Source organism: Rhinoderma darwinii, chromosome 3 (genome assembly GCF_050947455.1).
Source record: "Rhinoderma darwinii isolate aRhiDar2 chromosome 3, aRhiDar2.hap1, whole genome shotgun sequence".
Classification (NCBI taxonomy): domain Eukaryota; kingdom Metazoa; phylum Chordata; class Amphibia; order Anura; family Rhinodermatidae; genus Rhinoderma; species Rhinoderma darwinii.
The window spans coordinates 373,292,356-373,313,055 of record NC_134689.1 but is presented as its reverse complement, the minus strand read 5'-3'; the positions used below and the strand labels follow the sequence as shown (position 1 = coordinate 373,313,055).

Here is a 20,700-nt window from a genome sequence, read left to right as displayed (position 1 = left end):
TACAAAATCAGCAAGGGATCAAATACTTATTTTCTTCACTGTATATACTGTTTATGCAGCTGTTCTGTATGTCTATAATGTGTGTAGTGTACAGCTGTGTGTATATCTACTGTCCGTGTAACAGTGCTGCATGTGTATAATTCAGGGGTGTCATTAGCACCAGGCATGCGGGGTTCATGCCCTGGATTTTTTGCCTAGTGACCCGGATCTCCAGCCACAGCCTTAGTCACAGGGGGCAAACCGGGCAATTGCCTAGGGCTCCCTGCCCAATATAGCAGCCATAGTGGCTGCTGCGGGGCCCACGGCATGAGAGGGCCCGAGCCGCCCGGCACATAGCATTAATGGACCTGCAGCCTATGAGACACTGGGACGGAGACCCTGCGCAGGCCAGCGTGATAACGTCACTGTATCACGCTGGCCTACACAAGGGTCCCATCAAGAGGCGGAGGAGCGTTCCGTCTGTTGCAGGAAGGGGGGCCAGGTAAGAACGATTTATTTATTTTTGTTTTTTTAAAGGGGGCTGTCTATCTAAAACAGGGGGATAGCTGTTTGACGCTACCTACTAAGGGGGGCTGTGTGGCACTATCTAGTAAGGGGGCTATGCCGGGGGGGTTGTGTGGTACTATCTACAAGGGGGGGTGTGGCACTATTAGTAGGGAGGCTGTGTGGCACTATACAGGGGGGCTGTGTAATACTATCTACAAGGGAGGTTTGTGGCACTATCAACTAGGGCTGTGTGGCACAATACAGGGGGAGGGTTGTGTGGCACTATCAGGGGGAATGTGTGGCACTATCTACTAGGGGGGCTCTGTGGCACTATGTACTGAGGGGGCTGTGTGGCACGATCTACAAGGGGGGCTGTGTGGTACTATCTACAAGGGTGGGCTGTGTGTGGCTCTATCTGCAAGCGGGGCTGTGTGTGGCGCTATTTAAAAGGGCTGTGTGTGGCACTAGCTAAAAGGGGGGCTGTGTGTGGAGCTAGCTACAATGGGGGGCTGTGTGCGACGCTAGCTATAAGGGGGGCTGTGTGTGGTTCGATCTACAAGGAGGGCTGTGTGTAAAGCTACCTACAAGGGGAGGATGTGCGTGTAGCGCTATCTACAAGAGGGAGCTGTGTGTGGCGCTATCTTCAAGGGGCAGGTGTGTGTGTAGCGCTATCTACAGGGGGTTGTGTGTGTGGTGCTACCTACAGGGGGACGCTGTGGCGCTATATACAGTGGGCACAAAGGGGGCATTATGACTGCGTAGGGGCACAAAGAGGGCACTGGTACTGATGGAGCACTTTTATTGTGTCGAGAACTGAGGGTATGGGGCACTGTGGATTACGAGTTTGTTTAGAGGATGGGGTATAGGTGGCGAGGATGCAGGAAAAACTAGACGAGTCGTGGCTGGAATAAGTCGTCACAGTGGTCTGGGCCGGATGGAGAAAAAAAGGGAAATCATATAAAACATCACCTGTGAGTCACTGGATATAAATGTACTGTAATCACCAATATAGTCTGCAGAGCTCCTGTGTATAACTGGCATCTACCACTATATTGTCACTATATGGTGGTAATATTGGTCTTTGTATAGTGTTTTTTGTTAAATAACAGTATGGGGGTATTATTCAGTCACTATGTGGTTATGGTGTGGTGGTATTAGTCAGTAACAGTATGGGGTATTATTCAGTCACTTTGGTTATGGTGTGGCGGTATTATTCAGTAACAGTATGGGGGTATTATTCAGTCGCTATGTGGTTATTGTATGGAGGTATTATTCAGTAACAGTATGGGGGTATTATTCAGTCACTATGTGGTTATTGTATGGAGGTATTATTCAGTAACAGTATGGGGGTATTATTCAGTCACTTTGGTTATGGTGTGGCGGTATTAGTCAGTAACAGTATGGGGGTATTATTCAGTCACTATGTGGTTATTGTATGGAGGTATTATTCAGTAACAGTATGGGGGTATTATTCAGTCACTATGTGGTTATTGTATGGAGGTATTATTCAGTCACTATGTGGTTATGGTGTGGCGGTATTATTCAGTAACAGTATGGGGGTATTATTCAGTCACTATGTGGTTATGGTGTGGAGGTATTTTTCAGTAACAGTATGGGGGGTATTATTCAGTCACTTTGTGGTTATCGTGTGGCGGTATTATTCAGTCACTATGTGGTTATGGTTTGGCAGTATTACTCAGTAACAGTATGTGGGTATTATTCAGTCACTATGTGGTTATGGTGTGGAGGTATTCTTCAGTAACAGTATGGGAGTATTATTCAGTCACTGTGGTTACGGTGTGGTGGCATTATTTAGTCACTATGTGGTGATAATATGTGGTCATTGTGTAGAGGTATTATTCAGTATCAGTATGGGGGTATTATTCAGTCACTATGTGGTCATGGTGTGGCGGTATTATTCAGTATCAGTATGGGGGTATTATTCAGTCACTATGTGGTCATGGTGTGGCGGTATTATTCAGTAACGGTATGGGGGTATTATTCAGTCACTATGTGGTCATGGTGTGGCGGTATTATTCAGTAACAGTATGGGGTATTATTCAGTCACTATGTGGTGGTATTATTTATTCACTATTTGGGGGCAGGCCTACTATGGATACATGTTTCAGGCACCAAAGAAATGATTTTAATTCATCAGTCTAATATCCAGGGACCATTTACTCCTGAGCCATTGTTTTTGTCAGACTATTATGTGTTATCAAAGTTATCTCTATCTATCTATCTATCTATCTATCTGTCTGTCTGTCTGTCTGTCTGTCTGTCTGTCTGTCTGTCTGTCTGTCTATCCATGCATATGGCTTGGGGCTTGTGCCCCTGATCTTTTAAGACCCTAGCAACGCCCCTGGTATAATGTGCGTGCTGCAGAGCTGTGTGTGTACAATGTCAGGGTTAGAGTAAAAATATATGTTAACTTTTTTCTGCTGTCTAAACCTGGGTGGTGTCCTGTAGTCCAAAAATCTGGTAGTTGTCAAAAACAACTTTTTACAGATCATCTCCCCATGGGTAATTCTATACGTATGTAAGGTATACTTTTTAAATAAATTTTTAACTGGTGATTTATTACTTTAGTGCTGGGCATACTGTAGGTGCCTATTTGGAATGTAGACGTCTGGCAGTGCCACCTGTGTACCGGTATGTCTGTTGCCCTTGCACAGTTCCTTCAAGAAAAATGATAATGGAAAGCTCATCCATTGTTCCTGTTGTGCTATTCAGATACCATTCTTCATGCCCCAACCTCAACCTACCTGCCTCCGCTGATTCCCAGATCGCTTCCTCACTACACTTTTTCCTTCTTTGCAGTCTGACTTCTGCTTCCTGACTTTGGCTCATCTATATTGACTGCCATCTCCTATAGCAACCACTGTCAGCTACCACCCAGAAGAAGTGAAATCTACTTGTTCTCCAAGTAAGTGACACAAAGTTTCATTTTAGGCCAGGATCACACACACAGTTTTGATGCAGTTTTTGGCTTAGTTTTTTTAGCCAAAGCCAGAAATGGATCAAAAAGGAAGGAAAGGTTTAAAGCTTGTTTTCCCAAACTCTGGGTCATGTGGAGACCTCCAGGGGGTCGCGAGCCACTGACTGATGTTCCGGTTTCAACTGCATCTGCGTCCTCAGGACGCAGATAAAGTTTAAATCAATGCTGGAGGAAGGAGCTGACGGCTCCTTGCTCCAGCACTCACTTTGCCGTGAGCGCTGAGCCGTGGGCGGCTCGGAGCAGACAGGTGCGATAGGGTGACGTCATCGCGCCTCTCTGCGCTGAGCCACTCATTGCACAGACCAGAGGAGCAGAAGGATCTCCTCCACCTATCGTGGGAACGGGCATAATGAAGTATGTATTTTCTTATTTTTATTAGGCACTATTGGGGCTATGTGGTGCATCTATGGGGGTATTATACTGTGTGCGGGAAGCTGTGGGGCTTTATACTGTGAGGTGGGAGCTATGCGGGGCATTATACTGCGTGGGGCAGCTATAAGGGTATTATACTGTGAGGTGGCAGCTATGGGGGTAATATACTGAGTCGGGGCAGCTGTGGGGCATTATACTGTGAGGTGGCGGTTATGGGGTAATTATACTGCTGGGGACAGCTATGGGAGCATTATCCTGTGGGGGCAGCTATGGGGGCATTATACTGTGCGGGGGCAGATTAAGGGGCATTATACTGTGTAGGGAGGCACTATAGGGGCATTATACTGTGTGGGGGCAGCTATAGGGGCAGTATACTGTGTGGGGGTAGCTATGGAGGGCATTATACTGTAGGGAGGGCTTCTATAGGGGCATTATACTGTGTGGGGCAGCTATAGGGGCAGTATACTGTGGGGGTAGCTATGGAGGGCATTATACTGTGGGGAGGGCTTCTATAGGAGCATTATACAGTGTGGGGGCAGCTGTAGGGGCATTATAATTTGTGGGGGCAGCTATAGGGTCATTATACTGTGTGGGAGCAGCTACAGGGCATTCAACTGTGTGTGGGGCAGCTATAGGGGCATTATCCTGTGGGGCAGCTATGGGGGCATTATACTGTGCTGGGGCAGATTTAGGGGCATTATACTGTGTCGGGAGGCACTATAGGGGCACTATATTGTGTGGGGACAGCTATAGGGGCATTATATTGTGTGGGGGTAGCTATGGGTGCATTGTACTGTATAGGGGCAGCTATAGGGGCATTATACAGTGTGGGGGCACTAAGGGGTCATTATACTGTGTAAGGGCAGCTATAGGGACATTATACTGTGTGGGTAAGCACTATAGGGACATTATATGGTGTGGGGGCAGCTATATGGACATTATACTTTGTGGGGGCCATTATATTGTGTGGGAGGCCCACTGGGTTGGGGCCCTCTCAGATGTGTTTCACCCCCTCTGTTTTAAAGCCCTAGCTACGCCTCTGTTGGCCACAGCTGGACGGGTTGGGTCACATGACTTTACCACTAGCGGTCATAGTCGGGCCTCAACGACGCACCGCAGCAGGATACCTTGAGCCCTCCCCATCCGCTGACCTCACAGTTGTCGCTGTTTTCGATGTTGCAGGGACTTATTTTTCGAATGGAGCTAAGTATCGGCATCTTAGGCCTTATTTTTAAGCCACAATCAGGAATGAAACCTAAACAGGTTCGCTCTCCTAGATCCAATACTAGCTTTGGCTAAAAGATGCATCCAAAATCTGCAGCAAATCTGCACTGTGTGAACAAGGCCTTAGGGTATATTCAGACGGCGCAGTCAAGTTGCATTTTTTTACTGTGGCTGCCTCAAAAATGTGGCAAAATGCAGCAGTTCTGCTGTGATTTGCAAAAAAAACTTCATTTTGTCGCATTTTCGTGGCAGTCGCAGTAAAATATACTCTTGGAAGCAATACTTCTAGGAGAAAATACTCCTGTAACACAGCATACAATGGAGCATGCCACCATTTTTTGGATGAATTTATGCAGTGTGCATGAGTACTAAGGGTGTAAATAAAAAATATATTTAAAAAAATTGTCTATTGCTCATGCAAAAATGCTTCATGTAAACCGGACTCTATTGACGCTGGCCTGACTTTACCATTCTAGGTGCAAATGAAGAAGCTCCAGTTCACAAGAGCAAACAATTGCTGGTGTAATATTAACACACGTATGACTTTAAATTTTGTGTTGTCCCTCATGTGTATTCCCTGCTGATACACAATAGAGATCTTCCAGCAGGCTTATGATGCAACAAGATTCAGTACAAGTATGTTAAATAGTCATTGGGACATAACGGTGCTCATCAGTTACACCCAGGGGCGCTGCTAGGATCTATAAAGATCATGGGCACGAGCAGGGGCGTAGCTAAAGGCTCATGGGCCCCGATGCAAAAGTTCTTATTGGGCCCCCCCCCCCGCAAACTTCTCATGGCCGACGGTCCGCAGCCTTCAGTTGCATCGCTGGGTCTCCTAAATGACCCAACAATGCAGCACTAGCAGCTGGGGCGTCACTAAGGACTTAAAATATCAGGGGAAATAGCCCCAATACATATGTGTCCACCCAAAAAAAATGTGTGTATAGGAGACAGCATAACTATAGCACTACGACCCTATCAACTATGGATAGGATTAGATACAGTGGCTCAGCAGACAGTATCACACATGATAGGATTAGATACAGTGGCTGAGCAGACAGTATCACACATGATAGGATTAGATGCAGTGGCCCAGCAGACAGTATCACACATGATAGGATTAGATACAGTGGCTGATCAGACAGTATCACACATGATAGGATTAGATACAATGAGTCAGCAGACAGTATCATACATGATGGGATTAGAGATAGGGCCCAGCAGACAGTATCACACGAAAGGATTAGATACACAGCTCAGCAGACAGTATCACACATGATAGGATTAGATGCAGTGGCCCAGCAGACAGTATCACACATGATAGGATTAGATACAGTGGCTGAGCAGACAGTATCACACATGATAGGATTAGATACAGTGGCTCAGCAGACAGTACCACACATGATAGGATTAGATACAGTGGCTCAGCAGACAGTATCACACATGATAGGATTAGATACAGGGGCTCAGCAGACAGTATCACACATGATAGGATTAGATACAGTGACTCAGCAGACTACCACACATAATAGGATTAGATACAGCGGCTCAGCAGACAGTATCACATGATAGGATTAGATACAGTGGCTCAGAAGGCAGTATCACACATGATAGGATTAGATACAGTGGCCCAGCAGACAGTATCACACATGATCGGATTAGATACTGGACCCAGGAAAGGTAAGAATAATAATTTTGCTTCTTTATGTGTTACTGATTATTTTTGTGTGTTTGTGTTTTTTTACAGGTTCGGTTGTTGGACTTCGGATTCGAGGACTTCAATGACGGCGTTTTTTTATTCTCAATAAAATGCTTAATGAGGGTTGTGTTTTTTTATTTCAATAAAATATTTTTTCTATGTGCTTGTATCTTTTTAAACTTTATTATCACCGCCTTAGTAATGGCCGCTGGCTGATTGACAACCTCCATTACTAAGGCGGGGCTTAATGTTAGCCGGTGCAAAGGCCAACACTAACCCCCATTATTACCCCGGTATCCACCGCCACCAGGGGTGCTGGGAAGAGACGGGTAAGAACCAGTACCCGACCATCTGTAGTGACGGGCAGGCACCGGGGTGGCCGCAGGCTGGTAGTATTAGGCTGGGGAAGGCCAAAAACAGTGGCCCTTCCCACCCTTGTAATGCTGCCTGCTGCTGCTGTGTTGTATCTGGCTGGTTATGAAAATTGGGGGGGACCCGACATCGTTCTTTACAATTATTTTTTATTTTATTTTTTTAAAATGATGTGGGGTCCCCCTCCATTTTTCATAACCAGCCAGATACAATAAAGCAGCCGCAGCCTAGCATTACCAGGGTGGGAAGGGCCACTGTTTTTGGCCTTTCCCCTCCTGATAATACCAGCCTGCGGCCACCCCATTGCCCGACCATCACTACAGATGGTCAAGTACTGGATGGTACCCGGCTCTTCCCAGCACCCCTGGTGGCGGTGGGTACCGGGGTAATAAACGGGGTTAGTGTTCGCCTCTGCACCGGCTAACACTAAGCCCCGCCTTAGCAATGGATGCTGTCAATCAGCCGGCGGCCATTACTAAGGCGATAGTAATATAGTTTAAAAAAATACACAAAGACATAGAAAAAATATGTTATTGAAATTTAAAAAAACAACACCACCCTCATTAACCATTTTATTGATAATAATAAAAAAGCCGTCATCGAAGTAGTCCTGGAATCCGACGTAGTCCAACGACCGAACCTGTAAGAAAACACACAGAAAACGATTAGTAACACAGGCTTAGATACAGGGCCCATGTGTGATACTGTCTGTGGGACCCTGTATCTAAGCCTACCACAAGGTAGGCTTAGATACAGGGTCCAGCAGACAGTAATGTTATACAGTATAAGATTACTGTGTGCTGGGGCCCTGTATCTAAACCTACAGTGTGGTAGACTTATATACAGGGCCCATCAGACAGGATCACACATGGGCCGTGTATCTAAGCCTACCATGTGATTGGCTTAGATACAGCGCCCAGCAGACAGCATCACACAATCTGTGATCCTCTCTCATGGGCCACCTAAGCCTGCTACATCGTAGGCTTAAAGGGGTTGTGCAGTCCCTAAACATTGATGGCCTATCCTCAGGATAGGCCATCAATATCTGATGTGTCGGGGTCCGTCTCCCGGGACCCGCCAATCAGCTGTTTTGAAGGGGCCGCAGCACTCGTAAGAGACCTGCTTCCCCTTCATTTCACTACTCGCTCACACTGTGAATCGACGACACCGATTCACAGTGTGACCGGAATGAAGGGCAAGCAGCTCTCGTACGATTGCTGCGGTCCCTTCAAAACAGCTGATTGGCGGGTTCCGGGAGTCGGACCCCGCCAGTCAGGGCAACTAATCTTACCTTCCTCTTCGGCCGTGGCGGAAGTTCTATCCTCTCGATGTTGTGCGCGGTGCATAGCGCTGTGACGTCATGCGCTGCGCACAGCGCTTGACGTCAGGACCTCCGCTGCGATCCGGAACCAGGAAGGTAAGTACAGTCTGTTACTATAGTAACAGGGGCCCGCGGCCCGAGTTACTATAGTAACTTTTTATTGATGTGGTGCGGGGGGCTGTGGGCCCTCCTGGCTTCGGGGCCCGGTCGCAATTGCGACCGCTGCGACCCCTATAGCTACGCCAGTGGGCACGAGCCCCAAGGCATGTCTTATGCCCCCGCTCCACCCAAACACCAAAAATATTGAAGACAGCATAACTATAAAACAACTTTTAGAATGTCATAGACTTCGACAGACAACCACATTAGTATAGTGTCCCTAATAATTGCTTTAGAAGGAAATCTGTACCCATAGATACACCAGCCCTGCCCCCGAATAGTTTCTCCCGTCATAAACACTAATGTATATATAATAGTATTTTTCTGAATAATACAGTCATGCAGTTACCAAATAATACCAGTATACAAGGACCAAATAATACCTCCACACCATGACCACATATATTTACCACAAGGACCAATAATATCACCATACAGTGACCATATAGTGGTCACATACCAGTTCTACACTGGCACTCTGCAGAGTAGTATTACGCTCTAGACCTTTTATATTTACGTGGCTATAGACACACAAATAATATGGCCGATATAACTGTTAAAACATTTTATACAGTATAATGATGATTAGAGTCATTGCTAGGGTCTGAAAACATCTAAGGCATGGGCTATACAGAGCCATAGTAAATAATACAACCATGCAGTGCATAAATAATATAGCTGTATACAGATTTGTCCACCCTTACCTTTGCTTAAATTTTGTTAATGATTTTAATTTTTCACGAAACAATTTCAATACAGTATCGTGACATGCTAGCAAAACCCTTGACAGGCTGTAATCCACATTACAACCACTGGGTGGCCACACATAGACACATACTGCATAGACATCTCGTGACAGAGTATCGCAAAATCATGTGTTTTTGTTTTTTTCCAAAAGCTGGTCAACTCGCTCCACACATCTCAGGATATGTTGAGATACGTGGAAAGGTAAGGAAGGACACATCTGTAGTATATAATAAATAACACGATACAATAGATAATAACAAAAGCCATATTGTAAATATTTATAACTAAGTAATTAATACCCGCTGAACTATATAAAATTAATATGGCTATACAGAATGTAATTAATACCTCCATACTGCACATAATTAATATAACTATAAACTACACTACCGTTCAAAAGTTTGGGGTCACCCAGACAATTTTGTGTTTTCCATGAAAACTCACACTTATATTTATCAAATGAGTTGCAAAATGACTAGAAAATATAGTCAAGACATTGACAAGCTTAGAAATAATGATTTTTATTTGAAATAATAATTTTCTCCTTCAAACTTTGCTTTCGTCAAAGAATGCTCCTTTTGCAGCAATTACAGCATTGCAGACCTTTGGCATTCTAGCTGTTAATTTGCTGAGATAATCGGGAGAAATTTCACCCCATGCTTCCAGAAGCCCCTCCCACAAGTTGGATTGGCTTGATGCGCACTTCTTGCGTACCATACGGTCAAGCTGCTCCCACAACAGCTCTATGGGGTTGAGATCTGGTGACTGCGCTGGCCACTCCATTACAGATAGAATACCAGCTGCCTGCTTCTTCCCTAAATAGTTCTTGCATAATTTGGAGGTGTGCTTTGGGTCATTGTCCTTTTGTAGGATGAAATTGGCTCCAATCAAGCGCTGTCCACAGGGTATGGCATGGCGTTGCAAAATGGAGTGATAGCCTTCCTTATTCAAAATCCCTTTTATCTTCTACAAATCTCCCACTTTACCAGCACCAAAGCAACCCCAGACCACCACATTACCTCCACCATGCTTGACAGATGGCGTCAGGCACTCTTCCAGCATCTTTTCAGTTGTTCTGCATCTCACAAATGTTCTTCTGTGTGATCCAAATACCTCAAACTTCGATTCGTCTGTCCATAACACTTTTTTCCAATCTTCCTCTGTCCAATGTCTGTGTGCTTTTGCCCAGATTAATATTTTCCTTCTATTAGCCAGTCTCAGATATGGCTTTTTCTTTGCCACTGTGCCCTGAAGGCCAGCATCCCGGAGTCGCCTCTTCACTGTAGACGTTGACACTGGCGTTTTGCGGGTACTATTTAATGAAGCTGCCAGTTGAGGACCTGTGAGGTGTCTATTTCTCAAACTAGAGACTCTAATGTACTTGTCTTGTTGCTCAGTTGTGCAGCGGGGCCTCCCACTTCTCTTTCTACTCTGGTTAGAGCCTGTTTGTGCTGTCCTCTGGAGGGAGTAGTACACACCGTTGTAGAAAATCTTTAGTTTCTTGGCAATTTCTCGCATGGAATAGCCTTCATTTCTAAGAACAAGAATAGACTGTCGAGTTTCACATGAAAGCTCTCTTTTTCTAGCATTTTGAGAGTTTAATCAAACCCACAAATATAATGCTCCAGATTCTCAACTAGCTCAAAGGAAGGTCAGTTTTAGGGGGGATTCACACGAGCGTGTATTCGGTCCGTGCGGGCCGCGTGGTTTTCACGCGGCACGCATGGACCAATACAAGTCTATGGGGCAGTACAGACAGTCCGTGCTTTTTGCGCAGCGTTTGTCTGCTGCGCAAAAAGCGCGACAGGTTCAATAACTCTGCGTATTTCGCGCATCACGCACCCATTGAAGTCAATGGGTGCGTGAAAATCACGCGCACCACACGGAAGCACTTCCGTGGGACGAGCGTGATTCGCGCAACAGCAGTGAAAAGGATGAATGAAAACAGAAAAGCACCATGTGCTTTTCTGTTTCCGAACATCCAAACGGAGTGTCTTTGCGATGAGCGAAGCCGGACAAGCGAACCGAACTTCACCGGGTTCGGCCGAACTCGTTTTGGCCGAACCCGGCAAAAAAATTATCGGTACGCGACGTCAGGAGATAGTCACTGTCCATGGTGCTGAAAGAGTTAAACTGTTTCAGCACCATGGACCGTGACTTCCGATCCCAATATACATGAACCTGTAGAAAAAAAAAAAAGTTCTGACTTACCGCTAACTCCCGGCTTCTTCCTCCAGTCTGACCTCCCGGGATGACAATTAAGTCCAAGTGACAGCTCCAGCCAATCACATGCCAAGCACAGGCTGCAGCGGTCACATGGACTGGCGCGTCATCCAGGGAGGTGGGGCCCGATGTCAAGAGAGGCGCGTCACCAAGGACGCGTCACCAAGGACGCGTCACCAAGGCAACGGCCGGGAAGTTCTCGGTAAGTACGAACTTTTTCTTTTTTTTCTACAGGTTTTGCGATATTGTGTTCGGCATTCACTGTCGAGGGTGCTGAAAGAGTTAGCTCTTTCAGCACCTTGGACAGTGATGGCCGTCGACTAGCCTCATCTCTATGATGGCGGCTGCGCGAAAATCACGCAGCCGCGCATCAGACACGGATGACACACGCAGCTGTCAAATGGTTTTTGCGCACGCAAAACGCCACGTTGTTTGCGCGCACAAAAACGCAACGTTCGTCTGTATCTGCCCTTATAGCTCCTCTAAACAACAAAACTGTTTACAGCGGTGCTAACATAATTGCACAAGGGTTTTCAAGTGTTTTCTAATCATCCATTAGCCTTCTAACACAGTTAGCAAACACAATGTACCATTAGAACACTGGAGTGATGGTTGCTGGAAATGGACCTCTATACACCTATGTAGATATTGCATTAAAAACCAGACGTTTGCAGCTAGAATAGTCATTTAGCACATTAACAATGTCTAGAGTGTATTTCTGATTCATTTAATGTTATCTTCATTGAAAAAAACTGTGCTTTTCTTGCAAAAATAAGGAAATTTCTGAGTGACCCTAAACTTTTGAATGGTAGTCTACATAACGCCATACTGTACAAAATTAAAAGGGGTTATCCAGCCAGAACAATTTATCACCTGTCCCACCACTAGGACCCACAATAATCAATAGAACCTGGGTACAAAGTACGCTGAATGAACGGAGCTGCGATCACACATGCGTGCTACTGCCCCATTCATTCTATATGGTACAGCCGGAGATAGCCGAGTGCTGCACTTGGCTATCTTTGCCCATCCCATAGAGAATGAATAGTGCAGCAGCGCGCATGCATGACCGCTGCTCCATTCACCTAGGGGACTCGGGGGCCCCCATTCCCTCGATCAGTGGGAGTCCCAGCGGTGAGACTCCCAGCGATCAAAGACTTATCACCTATCCTATTGATAGGTAATAAGTTGTTTTGGTGGGATAACCCTTTTAATATCAGCACCCCAATTAGTGGGATAACCTCTTTAATACTAGCTATACAGCACATAGTGAATAACACCATACAGCATCTAGTTAATGGGGTTTTACGGTTTTATGCAGCTAAAGCTAAAAGGGGTTGTCCGAGATAAAATGACTGTGTCAATGCTTGTAATTTATAAATGTAAATACATTTGTAATAAGCTTACATTTTCCAAAGTGGCCCTGTTTCCAGATCCTGCCGTGGGGTACTTGACGGTGACGTCACTCTCTGCACTGGCTCTGGCCGCTGTGTTGATCTTAAATTCTTTTCCGGGTATACGACACGTCACTTGTGACGTGCCGTGTATGGGCTGCTCTGTTGTAACGCGCATGCGCAGCCCCTGCTGTTATCTCGAGAACAGCAGGGACCACGCAATGCGCGTTACGGGCTGTGCAGCAGAACAGCCCATACACGGCACGTCACAATTGACGTGTCGTATACCCAGAAAAAAATTGGAGATTAACACAGCGGCCAGAGCCAGTGCAGAGAGTGACGTCGCCCGTCAAGTACCCCAAGGCAGGAGCTGGAAACGGGGCCACTTTGGAAAATTTAAGTATATTAGAAATGTATTTACATTTATAAATTACAGGCATTAACAGTCATTTTATCTCGGACAACCCCTTCAAGCACCGTATAAGTCAAAAGTTCTGCAACTTTCTAATATACAATTCCTCAACATTTTTGAGATATTTGTTTGCTGTCAATGAATGAGAACACTCTTGTTTTACATGAATATGTCAAATAAAAGAACAGTAAAAGATCTCCAAATATACAAAATATTTACTCATAAGACAAGCATAAGGGCTGTATTTAAAGGGGTATTCCCATTTTAGAATGTTATGGCTTATTTTTAGGTAAGGCCATAATATTCTTAATAGTGGGGGGTCTGACCTCTGATACCCCCACCAATCCAAAAGTAGGGGAAGATGTACTTTTGGTGTTTCTCCTGCAGAGTGACATTCCCAGACACCTGCTGTGCACAACTGATAACCAACAATATGTTTAGATTTTGATCTGTTGAATATTCTTTGGTCAGTAGTCGGTCATAGTCTGAAGTTTATGGTAATTCATAAGTAAACTGAGAAACGTCTGGGCCCCATCGTCCAAAGTAACTGTAGCGAACTTCACTGCGGCCTACAGCTATTGAACAATGCAGTCCGTGACATTTGTCACTACGGAAGCAAGGTAATTTTTTTGTAGTCACATTGGAAATTTTGTTTGTAGCGATCACTAGGGGGAGCACATTGCATATGGATTTATACAGCTGGTGTCGATCTCAATTGACACAATGTCACTTTGCCTTGTTGCAGAAGGTGATGAGAAATGTTTACATTAAGGGTGTATTCAAACGGTGCGGTTTTGCAGAGAGGTCAAAAACATCATAGTGTTTATTATTCTTGTACTGTGGCATCAATGGGTTCATTATCTCCGTACTGTGACATCACTGTGTTTATTATCTCTGTATTGTTTCATCACTGTTTATTATCCTTGTACTTTCGCATCACTGTGATTATTATCACTCTACTGTGTTATCACTGTGTTTATTATCCCTGTACTGTAACATCACTGTGCTTATTATCCCTGTACTGTGACATCACTTTGTTTATTGTCTCTGTACTGTGACATCACTGTGTTTATTATCCCTGTACTGTGACATCGCTGTGTTTATCATCTCTGTACTCTGATATCACTGTTTATTATCTCTGTACTGTGACATCAATGTGTTTATCATCTCTTTACTGTGACATCAATGTGTTTATTATACCTCTACTGTGACATCGCTTTGTTTATTATCCCTGTACTGTGACATCACTTTGTTTATTGTCTCTGTACTGTGACATCACTGTGTTTATTATCTCTGTACTGTGACATCATTGTGTTTATTATCTCTGTACTGTGACATCGCTGTGTTTATCATCTCTACTGTGACATCACTGTGTTTATTATCCCTGTACTGTGACATCACTGTCTTTATTATCCCTGTACTGTGACATCACTGTGTTTATTATCTCTGTACTGTGACATCATTGTGTTTATTATCTCTGTACTGTGACATCGCTGTGTTTATCATCTCTGTACTGTGACATCACTGTGTTTATTATCCCTGTACTGTGACATCACTGTCTTTATTATCCCTGTACTGTGACATCACTGTGTTTATTATCCCTGTACTGTGACATCGCTATGTTTATCATCTCTGTACTCTGATATCACTGTTTATTATCCCTGTACTGTGACATCACTGTGTTTATCATCTCTGTACTGTGACATCAATGTGTTTATCATCTCTTTACTGTGACATCAATGTGTTTATTATACCTGTACTGTGACATCGCTTTGTTTATTGTATCTGTCCTGTGGCACCGCTATGTTTATTATACCTTTGCTGTGAAATCATTGTGTCCATTATCCCTTTGCTGCGACATCACTGTGTATATTATGCTTGTACCTTGACATCACTAAATTTATTTCCATGTACGGTGATATCACAATGTTTATTATACTTGTACTGTGGCATAACTGTGTTTATCCCTTTCCTGACCGTCCACTGTCTTTTGACGGCAGGCGGTGCGGGTCCCCAGTCTACAGCGACGTCTTTTGGCATCTCTATAGAAGAGGCTGATAAACGTTCCTGTGCGATCTGGGACTGGGGGAACCCTCTGTAGACAGCCCTGGGGTCCTAGAAAGCAGCCTGTGTCAAAGTGACATACTATAATGTATTAGTATATAGCAATATGTTAATACATTATAAGTATAAAATAAAGTTGAAAGTAAAGTTATCCCTTCATGGGATTAAAAATAAATAAATGAATAAATAAATAACATATATTTTTTTTAAATTAATTTTTTGGTATAAAATATATTTTATTGCCGTTACATTACATAAAAACAAAAAACCTACACATATTAGGTATCTATAACCTGACTAATCAATTAAATTGGTTATTTAGCGTGAAACGTGAGCGGGATAACAAATAAACCAAAAATAATGCAGAAAATTGCTTTTTCGTATATTCACGCTGCAAAAATAAATTATATAACTCACATAGTAAATTTTTCTACTCCCAAACAATGCAGAAAAAAATATATTTTCCCTTGCATAAAACAAAGCCTTATATAGCTAGGCCAATGAAAAAATAAAAAAGTTATGACTTCTGAAAGGCAGAGAGGCAAAAACTGAAAAATGTGGATGTGATTAACCCCTTAACGACATACAATGTACTATTATGTCGCTGTCGTTAAGGACTTAACGCAACACAACGTAACCTAACGTTGTGTTTAAGGTGCGGGCTCAGAAGCTGAACCCGGGACATCATCCGCTGACACCCTGCTGGCAAGGCCAGGACCAGAGCTAGCTTCCGATCCGGATGATTAACCCCTTAGATGCAGCGCTTAAAAGCAAGCACTGCATCTATGGGGTTACTAGCAGATCAGCACCCTGCGGGGTTACCGACTGCTGCTTTGGCAACCGGAGGCCTAACAATATCTGCCAAATACGGAAGCCTGGGGCCTAATAGGCTTTCGGTCATGAAAATAAATAGCGCAGGCTCAGAAGCTGCGGGTGTCCGCTGTATGTTATGGCTGACACCCTGCTGTAACGGCATGGAATAGAGCTAGCTCCGATCCCTGCCATTAACCTCTTAATGTCATGATCAAAAGCGATTGTTGCATCTTAGTGGTGTGTAAATGATTGGCATAGTCGCGATGCGATTGTGGGGGTGCTGATGATAGCTATAGCAACCGGAGGCCTAACAATGGCCTCCTGGTCTTGCTGTCCGTGTATAACTGACAGTTCTAATTCATTGCACTACATTAGTAGTGTAATGTATTATAGTAAAGATCAGAGGTGCAGGCCCCCAAGTCCCCTAGTGGGACAAAAAAAAAGTTAAAAAATGTTTTACAAAAGTGTAAAAATAAAAGTTCCAAGTTAAAAAAAACAAAAACTGCCTTTTTTCCTCTAATAAGTCTTTTATTATAGGACAAAAATGAAAACATTAAAAAAATACACATATTTGGTATTCCCGTGTCCGCAACGACCCAAACTATAAAGCTATGGTGTTATTTTTCCCGCATGGTGAACACCGAAAAAATAAAAATAAAAGACAATGCCAGAAATTTTTTGGTCACCATCCCTCCCAAAACATGGAATAAAAAGTGATCCAAAAGTTGCACGTACCCCAAAATAGTACCAATAAAAACTACAAATTGTCTCGCAAAAAACAAGCCCATACACAGCTTTTTTTTTTTTTTAAATTCTTTATTTTGTTGACCAAAGAGGTCCATTTTATAACATACAGGGTACATAAAACAAAGCATTGCACATTTAAAGTACATAATCCAACAGTATATGTACACACTGTAATGCAGGGATAGGGAAACAGACAAGTGAGCCCTAATCTACCCGCCACTCAGTCCCTGCCTACTTGCAACGACCCGCCCTAGGCGACGGGGTACAACTGGGCGACGGTCCCTACACTCAGTAAGTGCATGACAGACAACAGATAAGGAAACACAGAACAAAGGGAAACGGGGCTGTTGCCCACGGCAACACCGTGAGCAACAAGAGTAGTAAACGAGCCGAGTCAAACCAGGAGAGTACGAGGTGCCAAACGCAGAGCAGGAGAGTAGTGAACGAGCCGAGTCAAACCAGGAGTGTACGAGGTACCAAACGCAGAGCAGAAGAGTAGTCAGTAAGCCAGGGTCAATACGAAGCAGGGACAAGTAGTTCAAGAAGCTGCAGCAGGGCCAGGAAACCAACAGAGAAGAAGTACAAGCAAGGAGGAACAGGAAAGGCAGGTATAAATAGACGGAGGGCGGGAGCTAGCGCCGTCTGGCCAGGCTGTGATAGGCTCTCCCACTCCTAAGCCTGCCATCCTGAGTGGTGGAAGATGTAGTCAGTCTCACAGACATAGAAGCAGGTGCAGACTGATTACCTATGGGCGTGGATACAGAAGCTGTGCCTGGCAGATCCTTAACACGCACAGCATAAATACATTATTATACACCGTTGGCTGTCACTATCAATCCCTTATAGGGAAGTTGTTCTGAGTGAAGAAAGAAAGGCAAGAAAAGGGGGGACTCAAGCCTCCAAAGTGGGGCTAGAACTGAGTTCCCAAACTAAAGGATGAAGAAAGAAAATGAAAGAGGAAAGGAGAAGGAGGGGACCCTCCACGACATCCCACAGGCAGAAGCGCTAGTCCGGCTGACTAGAGGAATGTGGCTCTCGTATAATGTCTTTATAGGAGTCTGAATCCTGAAAAACTATGCATTGAGACCAAGTTTGACAAAACCTGGAGCTTGAGTCGTGAATAACGGATGTCAAGTCCTCCATATGCATAATGTCGTTAACCTGTGAAGCCCAGAGGGATAGCGTGGGGGAGATGGATCCTTCCAACGTAGTGGGATGCAATGACGTGCTGCCATCACTAGAAAGTGAAGCAGGGAGCGTTTATATTTGTTCGCTGGAATGTCGCAGTGATGAAGAAGGAAGAGGGCCGCATCCAATGTTATACCTGTATCTGTGACTTCAATTATCACCCGTTTTATGCCTTCCCAGAATGGGGTAAGAAGGGGACATGACCAGAAGGTGTGAATGAGGGTACCAATGTCTTGCCCACATCTCCAGCACATAGGGGACGCTGTAGGGAAGATGCTATGTAGACGGGCTGGGGTCCTATACCAGCGAGAGAGCAATTTGAAGCTTGCTTCTTGGTATCGTGAGCAGATTGAGTTTTTTTGAGCCATAAGGAGTATACGCTGGCCTTGTGTGGGAGAGAAGGAGATCTCCAGATCCGCCTCCCATTTTGAAATGTATGCAGGGGTGGGCAAATTGGGGGGATCCATAAGGATTTTGTAAATTGCGGACAATGTATGTCTAGCCAACTCTGAACCAGTACAGAGGTTCTCTAATGGGGTCCTGTCCACTTAGTAGGACATAGGAGCTGAGATAGAGGCGAAAAAGTGTCGTAGTTGCAAAGCTCGCCAATGTCCCAACGGGGGGCGATCAGGAACCTGGGCTAGATCCGTAATAGAGAGCCATTCATTGTCCGTCAAGAACCGATCTACATGAAACCATCCCGAAGTCTGCCATGTACGGAAAACTGGGTCCGTCATGCTAATGGGAAAGGTTGGGTTGCCCAGTATCGGATGCATTGAGGAGTGGAGCGGCAAGCAAGATGACCTTACCGAAGGGAGAGAGCAGCACATTAGTGTTGGGCCTATAGTGGGATGAAGGTGTTTGAATTGGCTACGGGAGCCAAGGGAGAACCGATAATGGAATAGAGTGGAAACTCTGCTCCAGAATCACCCAAGGTTTAAAGGCCGCATGTCTGCACTAATCAACTACTCGTGCAAGGTGAGATGCAATGTAATAAGAGCGGACGTCAGGGAGTGCTAGACCTCCCGATGTCCTAGATCGACACAACAGTGTGCGGGAGAGTCGCGGAGTCTTACCATTCCAAACAAACGCAATCTGAAGAGAATTGATCGTTTTAAAGAACTGTGTCGGGATAGCTATGGGAAGGGTCTGAAATAGATATAGTAGCCTGGGAAGTGCATTCATTTTGAAGATGGTACAGCGACCCATCCATGTAAAGGTGCCTTTGGACCAACTGGCGCAGTCCGCCTTGAGTTCAGCAAGGAGTGGAGGAAAGTTCAATTGAAAGAGATCTCTCAAATCTGCTGATAAGCGAACCCCAAGATATTTCAGAGCTGACGGAGTCCATTTAAAACTGAAAGATTGTTTCAGGGCCGCGGTAAGATGGGGTGGGAGAGAAACATTCAGAGCTTCTGATTTAGAAAAGTTAATTTTAAAGTTGGATAAACTTGAAAAGCGCTGGAATTCCCGCATGAGATTAGGAAGTGAGACGGTTGGATTGGTCAGGAAAAAAAGCAGATCGTCCGCATAAGCAGCCACCTTGTTAGCTGAGATATTAGTTTCTAGTCCCATCACATCCGGATTCGCACGAATATGGCGGAGAAAGGGCTCCAGTGTCAGTACAAAGATCAAAGGTGATAGGGGACATCCCTGTCTGGTGCCATTGTGTATGGAAAACTCCTCTGAAAGAAGTCCATTCACTCGAACTCGAGCGGATGGGCATGAGTACAGGGACATTATCCAACCCATCATATGGGATCCAAGACCAAGACGTGAAAGGGTTTCTTCCATAAAGGTCCAGTTGACTCTATCAAACGCTTTTTCCGCGTCCGTAGATAAAAGCATTAGGGGTACGTTGGAGACTTTTGCCTTGTGAATAAGATTGATGGCTCTAGTTGTATTATCACGTGCCTCTCTACCTGCCATAAACCCTGCCTGGTCTGTGTGTACAACACCTCCAATCAGTGGCGCAAGCCGAACCTCCAAAATCTTGGCAAACAGTTTGATATCCGTATTGAGGAGGGATATTGGTCTGTAACTAGCACATTGCGTAGGGTCTTTACCAGGCTTGGGGATCACCGCAATATGAGCCCTAAGAGCATCGGGAGGGATGGGGGAGGAGGCAGAATAGGAATTGAAGGAGCTTAAGAAATGCGGTCCTAGTGCCGTCAGAATTTTTTTTATAATATTGGATTGTAAATCCATCTGGGCAAGGTGCTTTGCCTATTTGGGAATGTTTTAGAGCGTATGAGAGTTCTTGCATAGTAAGTGGTTCTTCCAGGCTAGTAATATTCTCTTCCGATAGGGCGGGTAGACCAGAGTCTGCGATGTAAGTAGAGATATTAGACCTGAATTCCCGGGATGCTACAGAAGGATTAGTGGAGTCCGTATTATAAAGAGCAGCGTAGAAGTCCCGGAATGCAGAAGCTATATCCAACGGCAATCGGACCCGTGTTTGTGAGGGGGATACAATAGAAG

At 44.8% G+C, this 20,700-nt stretch overlaps 1 protein-coding gene across 5 annotated transcripts in view; it reads left to right on the top strand.

The window, feature by feature from the left end:
* LOC142750019 (serine/threonine-protein kinase N1-like) overlaps positions 1-20,700 on the top strand; it is a 117,664-nt gene that overhangs the window by 8,236 nt on the left and 88,728 nt on the right. For all 5 annotated transcript variants that reach the window (XM_075858730.1, XM_075858728.1, XM_075858729.1 and 2 more), the window contains one exon: positions 3,307-3,412. The gene's annotated coding sequence lies outside the window, so the exon portion shown is untranslated. The remainder of the gene's footprint in view (positions 1-3,306; positions 3,413-20,700) is intronic.